At 38.8% G+C, this 18,082-nt stretch overlaps 1 long non-coding RNA gene across 1 annotated transcript in view; it reads right to left on the bottom strand.

Moving 5' to 3' along the window:
- Positions 1–18,082, bottom strand: part of LOC134807254 (uncharacterized) — a 209,688-nt gene that overhangs the window by 74,242 nt on the left and 117,364 nt on the right. The window lies entirely within an intron of this gene.

Below are 18,082 nucleotides of genomic sequence, written 5' to 3'. Positions count from 1 at the left end.
GCCAAAAGAACAAAGCTGGAGGCATCACACTATCTGACTTCAAACTATACTACAAGGCTACAGTAGCAAAAACCACATGGTACTGGTACCAAAACAGAGATATAGACCAATGGAACAGAACAGAGCCCTCAGTAAGACTACCATGCATCTACAACTATCTGATCTTTGACAAACCTGACAAAAACAAGAAATGGGGAAAGGATTCCCTATTTAACAAATGGTGCTGGGAAAACTGGCTAGCCATATGTAGAAAGCTGAAACTGGATCCCTTCCTTACACCTTATACAAATATTAATTCAAGATGGATTAAAGACTTAAATCTTAGACCTAAAACCATAAAAACCCTAGAAGAAAACCTAGGCAATACCATTCAGGACATAGGCATGGGCAAGGACTTCATGTCTAAAACACCAAAAGCAATGGCAACAAAAGCCAAAATTGACAAATGGGATCTGATTAAACTAAAGAGCTTCTGCACAGCAAAAGAAACTATCATCAGAGTGAACAGGCAACCTACAGAATGGGAGAAAAATTTTGCAATCTACTCAACTGACAAAGGGCTAATATCCAGAATCTACAAAGAACTCAAACAAATTTACAAGAAAAAAACAAACAACTCCATCAAAGTGGGCGAAGGATATGAACAGATACTTCTCAAAAGAAGATATTTATGCAGCCAACAGACACAAGAAAAAATGTTCATCATCACTGGCCATCAGAGAAATGCAAATCAAAACCACAATGAGATATCATTTCACACCAGTTAGAATGGCGATCATTAAAAAGTCAGGAAACAACAGGTGCTGGAGAGGATGTGGAGAAATAGGAACACTTTTACACTGTTGGTGGGACTGTAAATTAGTTCAACCATTGTGGAAGACAGTGTGACGATTCCTCAGGGATCTAGAACTAGAAATACCATTTGACCCAGCCATCCCATTACTGGGTATATACCCAAAGGAATATAAATCATGCTGCTATAAAGACACATGCACACGTATGTTTATTGTGGCACTATTCACAATAGCAAAGACTTGGAACCAAGCCAAATGACCAACAATGATAGACTGGATTAAGAAAACGTGGCACATATACCCCATGGAATACTATGCAGCCATAAAAAATGATGAGTCCATGTCCTTTGTAGGGACATGGATGAAACTGGAAACCATCATTCTCAGCAAACTATTGCAAGGACAAAAAAACAAACACTGCATGTTCTCACTCATAGGTGGGAATTGAACAATGAGAACACATGGACACAGGAAGGGGAACATCACACACTGGGGCCTGTTGTGGGGTGGGGGGAGGGGAGAGGGATAGCATTAGGAGATATACCTAATGTAAATGACGAGTTAATGGGTGCAGCACACCAACATGGCACATGTATACATACGTAACAAACCTGCACGTTGTGCACATGTACCCTAAAACTTAAAGTGTAATAAAAAAAATCATATTGAGAATATAAAAAATAAAATAAAATAAAAATAAAAAACATAAATAAAATAAATATGAATAACATAATAAACCGATATAAATAATAGATATTCTCTATAATATCTATTATAAATATTATCTATTTATAATAGATAAATTAAAAAATAAATAAATAGATAAATAAAAACGATAGACCATTAGAGCTCAATTAGAAATGAAAGGTGAGATATTATAATGGATACCAGAGAAATACAACAGATCATTCAAGGCTACTATGAACACCTTTACATGCATCAACTAGAAAACCTAGAGAAGATGGATAAATTCCTGGACATATACAACCCTCCTACATTAAACAAGGAAGAAATAGAAACAAGACAGATTCTCAGCTGAATTCTATCAGATATTCAAAGAAGAATTGGTACCAATTCTATTGACACTAGTTCACAAAATAGAGAAGAAGAAATCCTCTCTAAATCATTCTGTGGAGCCAGTATCACCCTAATACCAGAACCAGGAAAGGACATAACCAAAAAAGAAAACTACAGACCAATATCCCTGAAGAATATAAATGCAAAAATCCTTAATGAAATACTAGCAAACTGAATACAACAGCATATAAAAAAGATAATCCACTATGATTAAGTGGGCTTTATACCAGGGATGCAGGGATGGTTTGACATACGCAAGTCAATAAATATGGTACACTACACAAAGGGAATTTAAAAGAAAAATCACAGGATCAAGGAGAGCTGGCAAGATGGCCAAATAGGAACAGCACTGGTCTGCAGATCCCAGCGAGATCCACACAGAAGGCAGGTGATTTCTGCATTTCCAGCTGAGGCACCCAGTTCATCTCATCGGGACTGGTTGGACAGTGGGTGCAGCCCACAGAGGGCGAGCTGAAGCAGGGTGGGGCACGCAAACAGGGTCTGGAGTGCATGCAAACAGGGTCTGCAGTGGACCTCCAGCAAACTCCACAAGATCTGCAGCAGAGAGGCCTGACTGTTAGAAGGAAAACTAACAAACATGAAGGAGGAGTATCAACACCAACAAAAAGGATGTCCACTTAGAGACCCCATCCGAAGGTCACCAACATCAAAGACCAAAGGTAGATAAATCTATGAAGATGAGGAGAAAACAGTGCAAAAAGGCTGAAAATTTCAAAAACCTTTGAAATTTTGGAGGAGAACACCTCTTCTCCTCCAAAAGATCACAACTCCTCGCCAGCAAGGGAACAAAACTGGACAGAGGTTGGCAAATTCAGTTTGACACATTGACACAAGTAGGCTTCAGAAGGTGGGTAATAAAGTCCTCCAAGCTAAAGGAATATGTTCTAACCCAATGCAAGGAAGCTAAGAACCTTGAAAAAAGGTTAGATGAATTGCTAACTAGAATAATCAGTTTAGAGATGAATATAAATGACCTGATGGAGCTGAAAAACACAGCACGAGAACTTTGTAAAGCATACACAAGTATCAATAGCCAAATTGATCAAGTGGAAGAAAGGATATCAGAGATTGAAGATCAACTCAATGAAATAAAGTGAGAAGACAAGACTAGAGAAAAAAGAGTGAAAAGAAATGAAGAAAGCCTCCAAGAAATATGGGACTATTTAAAAATCCCAAATGTACATTTGACTGGTGTACCTGAAAGTGATGGGGAGAATGGAACCAAACTGGAAAACACTCTTCAGGATATTATCGAGGACAACTTCCCCAACCTAGCAAGGTAGGCTAACATTCAAATTCAGGAAATACAGAGAACACCACAAAGATATTCCTCGAGAAGAGCAACCCCAAGACACATAATCGTCAGATTCGCCAAGGTTGAAATGAAGGAAAAAATGTTAAAGACAGCCAGAGAAAGGTCGGGTTACCCACAAAGGAAAGCCCATCAGACTAATAGCAGATTTCTCAGCAGAAACCCTACAAGCCAGGAGAGAGTGGGAGCCAATATTCAACATTCTTAAAGAAAAGAATTTTCAACCCAGAATTTCATATCCAGCCAAATTAAGCTTCATAAATGAAGGAGAAATAAAATTCTTGGCCAGGTGCGGTAGCTCACACCTGTAATCCCAGCACTTTGGGAGGCCAAGGTGGGCAGATCACGAGGTCAGGAGATCGAGACCATCCTGGCTAACACAGTGAAACCCCATCTCTACTAAAAATACAAAAAAACAAATTAGCTGGGTGTGGTGGCTGGCACCTGTTTTCCCAGCTACTCGGGAGGCTGAGGCAGGAGAATGGCATGAACCCAGGAGGCGGAGCTTGCAGTGAGCCGAGATCGCACCACTGCACTCCAGCCTGGGTGACAGAGCGAGATTCCACCTCAAAAAAAAAAAATCATTTATAGACAAGCAAATGCTGAGAGATTTTGTCACCACCAGGCCTGCCTTACAAGAGCTCCTGAAGGAAGCACTAAATGTGGAAATGAACAATCGGCACCAGCCACTGCAAAAACATACCAAATTGTAAAGAACATCAATGCTATGAAGAAACTGCATCAACTAACAGACAAAATAACCAGCTAGCATCATAATGACAGGATCAAATTCACACATAACAATATTAACTTTAACTGTAAATGGGAAAATATCCCAATTAGAAGAAAAAGACTTTATCCAAAAAATTGGATAGAGTCAAGACCCATCAGTGTGCTGCATTCAGGAAACCCATCTCATGTGCAAAGACAAACATAGGCTCAAAATAAAGGGATGGAGGAAGAATTACCAAGCAAATGGAAAGCAAAAAAAAAAAAAAAAGAAGGGTTACAATTTTACTCTCTGATAAAACAAACTTTAAACCAACAAAGATCAAAAGAGACAAGGGCATTACAAAATGGTAAAGGGATCAATGCAACAAGAAGAGCTACCTATGCTAAATATATATGCACCCAATACAATAGCACCCACATTCATAAAGCAAGTTCTTAGAGACCTACAAAGAGACTTAGACTCCCACACAATAATAGTGGGAGATTTTAATACCCCGCTGTCAATATGAGACAGATCAACAAGATAGAAAATTAACAAGGATATTCAGGACTTGAACACAGCTCCGGACCAAGTGGACCTAATAGACATCTGCAGAACTCCCCACCCCAAATCTACAGAATATACATTCTTCTCAGCACTACATTGCACTTATTCTAAAATTGACCACATAATTGGAAGTAAAAAAACTCCTCAGCAAATGCAAAAGAACAAAAATCATAACAAACAGTCTCTCAGACCACAGTGCAATCAAATGAGAACTCAGGATTAAAAAACTCCCTCAAAACTGAACAATTACATGGAAACTGAACAACCTGCTCCTGAATGACTACTGGGTAAATAATGAAATGAAGGTAGAAATAAAGATGTTCTTTGAGGCCAGGTGTGGTGTCTCATGCCCATAATCCCAGCACTTTGGGAGGCCGAGGCAGGCAGATCACAAGGTCAGAAGATCGTGACCATCTTGGTCAACATGGTGAAACCCAATCTCTACTAAAATACAAAAATTAGCCAGTCATGGTGGTGCATGCCTGCAGCTACTTGGGAAGCTGAGGCAGGAGAATTGTTTGAACCCAGGAGGTGGAGGTTGCAGTGAGCTGAGATCACACCATTGCACTCCAGCCTGGCAACAGAGCAAGATGGTCTCAAAAAAAAAAAAAAAAAAAAAAAAAAAAAAAAAAAAAAAAAAGATGTTCTTTGAAACCAGCGAGAACAAGACACAACGTACAAGAATCTCTGGGACACACTTAAAGCAGTGTGTAGAGGAAAATTTATAGCCCACAAGAGAAAGCAGGAAAGATCTAAAATCAACACCCTAACATCACAATTAAAAGAACTAGAGAAGCAACAGCAAACAAATTCAAAAGCTAGCAGAAGACAAGAAATAACTAAGATCAGAGCAGAACTGAAGGAGACAGAGACATGAAAAACCCATAAAAAAAAATCAATGAATCCAGGAGCTGGTTTTTTGAAAAGATCAACATAATAGATAGACTGTTAGCCAGACCAATAAGGAAGAAAAGAGAGAAGAATCAAATACATGCAATAAAAAATGATAAAGGGGATATCACCAACAATCCCACAGAAATACAAACTACCATCAGAGAATACTATAAACACCTCTACACAAATAAACTAGAAAATCTAGAAGAAATGGATAAATGCCTGGACACATACACCCTCCTGAGACTGAACCAGGAAGAAGTCAAATCCCTGAGTAGATCAATAACAAGTTCTGAAATTAAAACAGTAATTAATAGCCTACCAACCAAAAAAATCTAGGACCAGATGGATTCACAGCTGAATTCTACCAGAGGTACCAACAGGGGCTGGTACCATTCCTTCTGAAACTATCCTAAACAATAGAAAAAGAGGGACTACTCCCTAACTCATTTTATGAGGCCAGCATTATCCTGATACCAAAACCTGGCAGAGACACAACAACAACAAAAAAAGTTTAAGCCAATATCCCTAATGAACACTGATGTAAAAATCCTCAATAAAATACTGGCAAACTGAATCCAGTGGCAGATCAAAAAGCTTATCCAACAGGATCAAGTTGGCCTCATCCCAGGGATGCAAGGCTGGTTCAATACACGCAAATCAATAAAGGTAATCCATCACATAAACAGAACCAATGACAAAAACCACATGATTATCTCAATAGATGCAGAAAAGGCCTTTGACAAAATTCAACAGCTTTTCATGCTAAAAACTCTCAATAAACTAGGTATTGATAGGATGTATCTCAAAATAATAAGAGCTATTTATGACAAACCCACTGCCAATATCTTACTGAATGGGCAAAAACTGGAAGCATACCCTTTGAAAACAGGCACAAGACAAGGATGCCCTCTCTCACCACTCCTATTCAAAATAGTATGGGAAGTTCTGGCCAGGCCAATCAGGCAAGAGAAAGAAATAAAGGGTATTCAATTCGGAAAAGAGGAAGTCAAATTGTCTCTGTTTGCAGATGACATGATTGTATATTTAGAAAACCCCATCGTCTCAGCCAAAATTTCCTTAAGCTGATAAGCAACTTCAGCAAAGTCTCAGGATACAAAATCAATGTGCAAAAATCACAAGAATTCCTACATACCAATAATAGACAGAGAGCCAAATCATGAGCGAACTCCCATTCACAATTGCTACAAAGAGAATAAAATACCTAGGAATACAACTTACAAGTGACATGAAAGACCTCTTCAAGGAGAACTACAAACCACTGCTCAAGGAAATAAGCACATAAACAAATGGAAAAACATTCCATGCTCATGGATAGGAAGAATTAATATTGTGAAAACGGCCATACTGCCCAAAGTAATTTACACATTCAATGCTATCCCCATCAAGCTACCACTGACTTTCTTCACAGAATTAGAAAAAACTACTTTAAATTTCATATGGAACCAAAAAAGAGCCCACATAGCCAAGACAATCCTAAGCCAAAAGAACAAAGCTGGAGGCATCATGCTACCTGACTTCAAACTATATTACAAGGCTACAGTAACCAAAACAGCATGGTACTGGTGCCGAAACAGAGATACAAACAAATGGAACAGAACAGAGGCCTCAGAAATAACACCACACATCTACAACCATATGATCTTTGACAAACCTGACAGAAACAAGCAATGGGGAGAGGATTCCCTATTTAATAAATGGTATTGAGAAAACTGGCTAGCCATGCGTAGAAAGCTGAAACTGGACCCCTTCCTTACACCTTATACAAAAATTAACTCAAGATGTATTAAACACTTAAATCTTAGACCTAAAACCATAAAAACCCTAGAAGAAAACCTAGGCATTACCATTCAGGACATACGCATGGGCAAAGACTTCATGACTAAAACGCAAAAAGCAATGGCAACAAAAGCCAAAATTGACAAATGGGATCTAATTAAACTAAAGAGCTTCTGCACAGCAAAAGAAACTACCATCAGAGTGAACAGGCAACCTACACAATGGGAGAAAATTTTCGCAACCTACTCATCTGACAAAGGGCTAATATCCAGAATCTACAATGAACTCAAACAAATTTACAAGAAAAAAACAAACAACCCCATCAAAAAGTGGGCAAAGGATATGAACAGACACTTCTCAAAAGAAGACATTTATGCAGCCAAAAAACACATGAAAAAATGCTCACCATCACTGGCCATCAGAGAAATGCAAATCAAAACCACAATGAGATACCATCTCACACCAGTTAGAATGGCAATCATTAAAAAGTCAGGAAACAACAGGTGCTGGAGAGGATGTGGAGAAATAGGAACACTTTTACACTGTTGGTGGGACTGTAAACTAGTTCAAACATTGTGGAAGTCAGTGTGGCGATTCCTCAGGGATCTAGAACTAGAAATACCATTTGACCCAGCCATCCCATTACTGGGTATATACCCAAAGGACTATAAATCATGCTGCTATAAAGACACATGCACACTTATGTTTATTGTGGCATTATTCACAATAGCAAAGACTTGGAACCAAGCCAAATGACCAACAATGATAGACTGGATTAAGAAAATGTGGCACATATACACCATGGAATACTATGCAGCCATAAAAAATGGTGAGTTCATGTCCTTTGTAGGGACATGGATGAAATTGGAAATCATCATTCTCAGTAAACTATTGCAAGAACAAAAAACCAAACACCGCATATTCTCACTCATAAGTGGGAATTGAACAATGAGAACACATGGACACAGGAAGGGGAACATCACACTCTGGGGCCTGTTGCGGGGTGGGGGGAGGGGGGAGGGATAGCATTGGGAGATATACCTAATGCTAGATGACGAGTTAGTGGGTGCAGCACACCAGCATGGCACATGTATACATATGTAACTAACCTGCACATTGTGCACATGTACCCTAAAACTTAAAGTATAATAATAAAAAAATAAAAGAAAAGGAATTCTTTTGTGTATATGTAGATACTTGCATGATACCTGGGGCACTGCCTAGTGGAGCTGTGAGAAGAGGGCCACTGTCCTCCAGAACCCATAATAGTAAATCCACCTACAGTTTGCACCATGCACCTGGAAAAGCCACAGACACTCAATACCAGTCCGTGAAAGCAGCCAGAAGGCAGGCTGTACCCTGTAAAGCCACAGGGGCAGGGCTGCCCAACACCATGGGGACCCACCTCTTGCATTGGTGTGACCCAGATGCAAGACATAGAATAAAAGGAGATCATTTTAGAACTTTAAGATTTGACTGCCCTGCTGGATTTTGGACTTGCATGAGGCCTGTAGCCCCTATGTTTTGGCCAGTTTCTCCCATTGGAATGGCTATATTTACCCAGTGCCTGTACCTTCATTATCTAGGAAGTAACTAACTTGCTTTTGATTTTACAGGCTCATAGGTGGAAGGGACTTGCCTTGTCTTGGATAAGACTTTGAACTGTGGACTTTTGAGTTAATGTTCAAATGAGTTAAGACTTTGGGGGACTGTTGGGAAGGCATGATTGCTTTTGAAATTTGAGGGCAGGAGATTTGGAGAGGGCCAGGGAGGGAATTATATGGTTTAGATGTGTCCCTACCCAAATCTCATCTTGAATTGTAACTCCCACAGTTCCCAAATGTCATGGGAGGGACTCAGTGGGAGGTAACTGAATGATGGGGTTGGGTCTTTCTCATACTGCTCATGATACTCACGCAGTCTTCTCATGCTGATAGTGAATAAGACTCACAAGATCTGATGGGTTTATAAAGAGGAGTTTCACTGCACAAGCTCTCTGTCTTTGCCTGCTGCCAACCATGTAAGACGTGACTTGCACTTCCTTGCATTCTCCCATGATTGTGAGGCCTCCCCAGCCATGCAGAACTGTAAGTCCGTTAAACTTCTTTTTTTCCCGAGTCTCCATTATGTCTTTATTAGCAGTGTGGAAACGGAACAATACACAGATTTTAGGCTAGGTGCAGTGGTGCATGCCTTTAATCCCAAATTTTGGGAGGCCAAGGCAGGAGGATTGCTTGCATCCAGGAGTTCAAGATCAGCCTGGCAACATAAGGAAATCCCTTCTCTATGAAATATTTTAAAGACTATCTGGATGTTCTGGCATGCACCTGTAGTGCTACCCACTCAGGAGGCTGAGGTGGGAGGACCCCTAGAGCCCAAGAGTTTGAGGCTACAGTGAACTATGATTCTGCCACTGCACTCCAGACTGGGCAAAGGGATGAGACTCTGTCTCAAAAAAAAAAAAAAAAAAAAAAAAAAAAAGACTTTAAATCAAAAGCAGTAAAAAGGAAAAAAAGAAAAGAAAGACAAAGAAGGTCATTATGGAAGCCAGTGTGGCAATTCTTTAAAGATTTAGAACCAGAAATACCATTTGACCCAGGAATCCCATTACTGGTATATGCCCAAAGGAATATAAATTATCCTATTATAAAGATATATGCATGTGTATGTTCACTGCAGCACTATTCACAATAGCAAAGACATGGAATCAACTCAAATGCCCATCAGTGATAGACTGGATAAAGAAAATGTGGTACATATACACCATAGAAAACTATGAACCCACAGAAAGGAATGAGATCATGTCCTTTGCAGGGACATGGATGAAGCTGGGGGCCATTATTCTCAGCAAACAGAACAGAAAACCAAACACCACATGTTCTCACTTATAAGTGGGAGCTAAACAATGAGAACACATAGACACAGAGAGAGGAACAACACTTACTGGAGCCTTCCAGGGAGGGTTGGAGGTGAGAGCATTAGGGAAAAGAGATAATGCATGCTGGGCTTAATACCTAGGTGATGGTTGATAGGTGCAGAAAAATACCATGGGACAGGTTTACCTACATAACAAACTTGCACATCCTGCACATGTACCCCAGAACTTAAAAAATAACAATAATTATTATTATTTTTAAAAAGAAGGCCATTATGTAATGATACAGGGATCCATTCAGCAAGGGGATATAATACTTCCGAATATATATGCACCCCACATCAGGGCACCCAAATTCACAAAACAAAATGTTACTATACCTAAAGAAAGAAACAGACAGCAATACAATAATTGTGGGGGACCTCGACATCCTACTAACAGCACTAGACAGATCATTGAGACAAAAATTCATAAAGAAACATTACAGTTAAATTGGACTTTAGACCAAATGAACTTAATAGACATTTACAGAACATTCTACCAAACAACTACAGAATATACATTCTTTTTATCAGAACATAGAACATCCTCCAAGATAGACCACATGAGGCCAAAAAACAAGTTTTAACAAATGTTTAGGCCAGGCACAGTGGTTCATGACTATAATCTCAGCACTTTGGGAGACCAAGGCAGGACTGCTTGAAGTCAGGCATTAGAGACCAACCTGGGCAACATAGGAGGCCCCATCTCTACAAAAAAAAATTTAAAAATAGCCAGGCATGGTGGCACATGCCTGAAGTTCTAGTTACTCAGGAGGCTGAGGCAGGAAGGTTGCTTGGGCCCAGGAGTTTAAGGCTGCTGTGAGCTATGAATGTGCAACTGCACTCTAGCCTGGGCAACAAAGTGAGACCCCCATCTCTAAAACAAACAAATAAATTTTGAAAAATCAAAATCATATCAAGTATCTTCTCAGACCACAGTGGAATAAAGCTAGGAGACAATGCCAAGAGGAACTTCAAAAACTATACAAATACATGGAAATTAAACAGCATGCTCCTGAATTATCACTGAATTAATGAAGAAATTAAGAAGAAAATTAAATTCTTTTAAATAAATGAAAATGAAAACACAACATATGAAAACCTGTGAAATATAGCAGAAGCAGTGCTAAAAGGGAAGTTTGTAGCATTAAATCCCTACATCAAAAAAGTAGAAAGATCACAAATTAACAACCTAATTTCACAACTCAAGCATCTAGAAAAACCAAGATCAAATAAAATTTAAAGTTAGCAGAAGAAAATAAGACCATCAGAGACTATTATGAACAACTATGTGCTCATAAACTAGAAGACGTACAGAAAATGAATAAATTCCTGGAAACATATGGCCTCCTGAGATTGAACCAGGAAGAAATAAAACTTCTGAACAAATCAATAATAAGTAGCAAGACTGAACCAATAATAACGAAAAATCTCCAAAAGGGGAAAATAAAAAGCCCTGGGCCAGACATATTCACAGCCAAATCTGCCAAACATACAAAGAACTAACATCAATTCTCCTGAAACTACTCCAAAAAATTGAGGAAGAGGGAATTCTCCCTAACTCATTCTATGAAGCCAGTATCATACTGGTACCAAAACCAGACAAGGACAACAAAACAAGAAAACTACAGACCAATATCCCTGATGAACATAGGATGCAAAATCCTCAACAAAATACTGTCAAATCAAATCCCACAGCACATCCAAAAGATAATACACCCTGGTCAGGTGAGGTTTTCCCAGGGATGCAAGAATGATTCAATATACACAAATCAATAAATGTGATACATCACATAAACAGCATTAAGGACAAAACCAAATGGTCATCTCAATAGATGCAAAAAAATTCTGTAAAATTTAGCATCCCTTTATAGTAAAAATCCACAAGAAACTAGCCATAGAAGGAATATTCTTCAACATAATAAAAGCAATATATGACAAACCCACAGGCAACTCACTCTTTTTTTTCAATGCCTTTTTCCTGCAGTAGGGCAACTCATTCTTAATGGGGAAAAGTTTAAGGTAGTCCCTCTAAGAACTGGAACAAGACAAGGGTGTCCACTCTCACCATTCCTATTCACCATAGTACTAGAAGTCCTCACCAGAGAAATCAGGCAAGAGAAAAACAATAAAAGCCATCCAAATGGAAAAGAAGAAGTCAAATTATCCCTGTTCCCTGATTATATGATCTTATATCTAGAAAACCTTAAAGACTTCACCAAAAAAAACTCTCAGCTTTGATAAATTCAGTAAAGTTTCAGGGCACAAAATTTATGTGCAGAAATCAGTAGGATTTCTATACACCAATAATGATCTAGCTGAGGACCAAATCATGAAAGCAATCTCATTTACAATAGCTGCAAAAAATACCTAGGAATATATTTAAACAAGGAGGTGAAAGATCTCTGCAAGGAGAACTGCAAAGCACTGATGAAAGAAGTCATAGACAACCCAAGCAAATTGAAAAACATCCCATGCTCACGGATTAGAAGAACCAATATTGTTAAAATGATTATACTGCCCAAAGCAACCTACAGATTCAATGTAATATCTATCGAATTACCAATGTCATTTTCTACCAACAATCCTATAATTCATATGGAACCAAAAAGGAGCCCAAATAGCCAAAGAAATCCTAAGCAAAAAGAATAACGCTGGAGGCATCACATTACCTGACTTCAAATTATACGACAATGCTATAGTAACCAAAACAGCATGGTACTGGTACAAAAAATAGGCACATAGATCAATGTAACAGAACGAAAAACCCAGAAATAAGCCACATACTTACAATCAATTGATCTTTGACAAAGTCAGCAAAAATATACATTGGGGAAAGGACATCCTATTCAATAAATGGTGCTGGGAAAATTGGATAGCCATATACAGAAGAATGAAACTGAACCAAAACTTTTCACCATATATATAAATTAACTGAAGATGGATTAGAGACCTAAATGTAAGATCTGAAACTATAAAATTCTTAGAAGAAAACCTAAGAAAAATTCTTCTGTACCTAGCCTAGGAAAAGAATTTATGACCAAGTCTTCAAAAGCAACTGCAACAAAAACAAAAATAGACAATGAGACTTAATTAAACAAAAAAATACTTCTGCACAGCAAAGGAAAAAAGCAACAGAGTAAACAAGACAACCTACAGAATAGGAAAAAATATTTGCAAATTATGCATCTGACAAAGGGTTAATATCCACAATCTAACAAATAGCCCCATTAAAAAGTAGACAAAGGGCAAAAACAGATATTTTTCAAAAGAAGACATACAAGTGACCAACAAACATACTAAAAATGATCAACATCACTAATTATCAGATGTATTAGTTCATTTTGCCTTTCTATAAAGGAATACCTGAGGTTGGGTAATTTATAAAGAAAAGAGGTTTATTTTGGCTCACAGTTCTGCCAACTGTACAAGAATGATACTGCCATCACCTTCCGCTGGTGAGGGTCTCAAGAAGTCTACAATCATAGTGGAAGATGAAGGGGGAGAAGGCATGTCACATGGCGAGAGAGTGGGCAAGAGAGAGGGGAGAAGGTGCCAGGATCGTTTTGGCACTCAGCTCTCACATGAACTAGTAAAGTGAGAACTTACTCATTACCCATGAAGATGGCACCAAGACATTCATGGAGGATCCGCCTCCATGACCCAAACACTTCCTACTAGGCCCCACCTTCAACAATGAGGATCATATTTCAACATGAGATTTGGAAGGGACAATCATCCAAACTATGTCATTCTGCCACTGGCTCCCCAAATCTCATGTCCTTCTGACATTGCAAAATACAATTATTCTTTTCTAATAGTCCCCCAAAATCTTAACTCCTTCCAACAACAACTCAAAATTCCAAAGTTAAAAGTCTCATCTGAGACTCAAGTCAAGTTCCTTATAGCCGTGAGCCTGTAAAATCAAAAAATAAGTTATTCCACAATACAATGGTGGTACAGGCATTGGATAAACACTCCCATTTCAAAAGGGAAAAATTGGCCAAAAGAAAGGGTTAACAGGCCCCACCCAAGTCTGAAACCAAGAAGAGAAGACATTAAGTCTTAAAACTCCCAAATAATTTTTGACTCCATGTCCCTCATTCTGGGCACACAGGTGCAAATGGTAAGCTCTCAAGGCCTTGGGCAGCAACACCCCTGTGGTTTTGCTGGGCATATCCCCTGTGTCTGCTCTTACCAGTTGGAGTAGAATGCGCGCAGCTTCAAGAGTGCACACTGTCAGTGGCTCTACAATTCTGGGGTCTGGAGGGGAGCAGCACCTTTCCCACAGGTCCAGTAAGCAGTGCCCCAGTAGTGACTGTGTGAGGGCTCCAATCCCTCATTCTCCCTTGGCACTGCCCTAGTAGAGGCTTTCTGTGGGGACTCTACCCCTGCGGCAGGCTTCTGCCTGGGCACCCAGGCGTTGCCATACATCCTCTGAAATCCAGGTGGAAGCTGCCAAGCCTGCACCACTCTTGCATTCTGTACATCTGCAGACTTACCACCACATGAACACTGCCAAGGTTTATGGCTTGAGCCTTATGAAGCAGTGGCTCTTTTGTGCAGTGTTGAAATAATTTAGCTTCACATTCCCCTTGAAAACTGGCACAAGACAAGGAAGCCCTCTTTCACCATTTCTATTCTACATAGTATTAGAAGTCCTAGCCAGAGCAATCAAGCAAGAGAAAGAAATAAAGCCCTGGTTCCTTCATGCAGCCTGCATGAGGAAACATTAGGACTTTCAAGACAATATTTTCAATAAGAAGGATTAAGAGATGTCTTTTGGAAAACTGAAGAAGCCCTCTAATATTTTGAACAATTGACCTCTTTGAGAGCATGTTACAAAAGATAAACACTATGTGAGTTCCTAACCTTAAAAAAAAGAAATATATTTTCCAGTTTGATCACTAAAAGTAGCCCAACAGCAGCAGAACTTTTGCCTACCACAAACATTTTTGCTACTCCCTAAGCCCAGATTTTAATCATGAATACTGCTCACCACAGAAGGAACCAGGGCTTATTGTAGGAACCAGGGCTTATTGGAGGAAGTTTACCTAAACTTTGGAAACAGAAAAAAGATCCAACATAAACTTAATATTTCCAGAAAGCAAGGATGCTGTCAAAATTGAATGATTCTTTAAGGACCAAGAAACCGGTTTATAGAGGCTCTTTTGTGCAGTGTTGAAATAATTTAGCTTCACATTCCCCTTGAAAACTGGCACAAGACAAGGAAGCCCTCTTTCACCATTTCTATTCTACATAGTATTAGAAGTCCTAGCCAGGGCAATCAAGTGAGAGAAAGAAATAAAGGCCATCCAAATAAGAAGAGAGGGAGTCAAACTATCTCTGTTTGCAGACAACATGATTCTATATCTAGAAAACCGTAGTCTTGGACAAAAAGCTCCTTCACCTGATAAATGACTTCAGCAAAGTTGCAGCCTACAAAATCAATGTACAAAAATCACTAGCTTTCCTATACACCAACAACAACCAAACTGAAAGCCAAATCAGAAATGCAATCCCATTCACAATTGCCACAAAAAGAATAAAATACCTAGGAATACAGCTAACCAGGGAGGTAAAAGATCTCTACAATGAGAATTACAAAACACTGCTTGAAGAAATCAAAGAAGACACAAACAAATGGCAAAACATCCCCTGCTCACCTTGCAGGTCGCTCCTTTCCCAGCCGTGGATAAAAACTGAAGCCAGGAATCTAATAAGGAATGCTGATTTCCTCAGTTCCATTTTGAGGAATGGGGAAGGCTATTCTAAAGAAAAAAATGGGACTTGTTTTCTAGGCAGATCTGCAAGCCTGGCTTTAAGAGCACAAGGAGGGAAAGTAACGAAAGGGCTGGACTACTATAAAAGTTACAAATACGTAGTTAGACCAATAGATTTATATAGTCAGGTTTTTGTCATGTAATTTATTAACTGTTACAGAAACACAACTAAGAATATCAAGTATTTCTCTGGCTCTTGACAGAAAAAATCAGCTGACCTAACTCTTTGCTGTCAAAAGAGTTGGCGTTTCCTGTTCTGGATGCTACTGCCAAACGTTCTGGTACTTAGAGTCGGGATGCACAATTTCAACCACTGACTTATCAATGCAGCCACCTGTGTATTGCAATTGGCCGTTACCTTAAGCACTGAGCCACCCGGGTTTAGTTCAGCCATTTCAAGAAGTATATTTAACATCGGAGCTCTGCTTTATTATAATGCAGCAGAGGTACTCTTCTGTCCCTTCCATTTATAGTTCTCTGAGAGAGTTCTATTTTTTGGTTTTGTTTTGTGTTTTCTTTTGCATTTTATATCTTGTATTTATCCCTGAACATGTTTTGTACTTTTTTTTAAGAAAAGGAATTCTTTTGTGTATATATAGATACTTGCATGATACACTGTAGTCAAAATTCAGTTCCTCAAACGGTCTTGCTGCTGTCAGGTGTTATGTACTCCATCCATCATAATTGTTGAAACACATTTCATATGTAAATAAACATGGGACATTTGGCCCTTGGAAAAAAATCCCCTGCTCATAGGAAGAATCAGTATTATTAAAATGGCTATACTGCCCAAAGCAATTTACAGATTTAATGCTATTCCTATCTAACTATCGATGACATTCTTCACAGAACTAGAAGAAACTATTTTAAAATTCATATGGAACCAAAAAAAGAGCCTGAATAGCCAAGGTAATCCTAAGCAAAAAGAACAAAGCTGGAGGCATCATGTTACCCAACTTCAAACTATACTACAAGACTACAGTAACCAAAACAGCATGGTACTGGTACAAAAATAGGCACATAGACCAATGGAACAAAATAGCCCACAAATAAGGCCACACATCTATGAGCATCTGATCTTCAACAAAGCTGACAAAAACAAGCAATGGGGAAAAGACTCCCTATTCAGTAAATGATGCTGGGATAACTGGCTAGCCATATGCAGAAGACCGAGGCTGGACCCCTTCCTTTCACTATACACAAAAATCAACTCAAAATGGATTAAAGACTTAAATGTAAAACCTAAAACTATAAAAACCCTGGAAGACAACCTAGGCTATACCAACCTGGACACAGGAACCGGCAAATATTTCATGACAAAGACAACAAAATCAATCACAATGAAAGCAAAAATTGATAAGTGGGATCTAATTAAACTAAAGAGCTCCTGCACAGCAAAAGAAACTCTTGACAGAGTAAACAGACGGTCTACAGAATGAGAGAAAAATTTTGCAAACTACGCATCTGACAAAGGTCTAATATCCATTATCTATAAGGGAATTAAAAAAATTTACAAGGGAAAAACAAACAACCCCATTAAAAAGTGGGCAAAGGACATGAACAGACACTTCTCAAAAGAAGTACAGCCAAGAAGCATATGAAAAAAGCTCAGTATCCCTTATCACTAGAGAAATGCAAATCAAAACCACAATGAGATACCATCTCATACTAGTCAGAATGGCTATTACTAAAAAGTCAAAAAATAACAGATGCTGGCAAGACTCAGGAGAAAATGGAACACTTATACACTGTTGGTGGGAGTGTAAATTAGTTCAAACATTGTGGAAAGCAGTATGGTGATTCCTCAAAAAGCTAAAAGCAGAACTACCATTCAACCTATCAATCCCATTATTGGGTATATACCCAGAGGAATATAAATCATTATACCATAAAGACCATGAATTATTGGAATTTCACATACTCACATGCAATGTTCCACATTTCACACGTACGCATATGTTCACTGCAGCACTATTCACAATAGCAAAGACAAGGAATCAGCCTAAATGCCCGTCAATAACAGATCAGATAAAGAAAATGTGGTACATATACACCATGGAATACTATGCAGCCATAAAAAAGAATGAGATGATGTCTTTTGCAGGAACATGAATGGAGCCAGAAGCTATTATCCTTAGCAAGCTAATGCAGGAACAGAAAACCAAATACCACATATTCTCACTTTTAAGTGGGAGCTAAATGATAA

The sequence above is a fragment of the Pan troglodytes genome, chromosome 9 (genome assembly GCF_028858775.2).
Source record: "Pan troglodytes isolate AG18354 chromosome 9, NHGRI_mPanTro3-v2.0_pri, whole genome shotgun sequence".
Classification (NCBI taxonomy): Eukaryota; Metazoa; Chordata; class Mammalia; order Primates; family Hominidae; genus Pan; species Pan troglodytes.
This window is presented reverse-complemented; position numbering and strand designations above follow the sequence as displayed.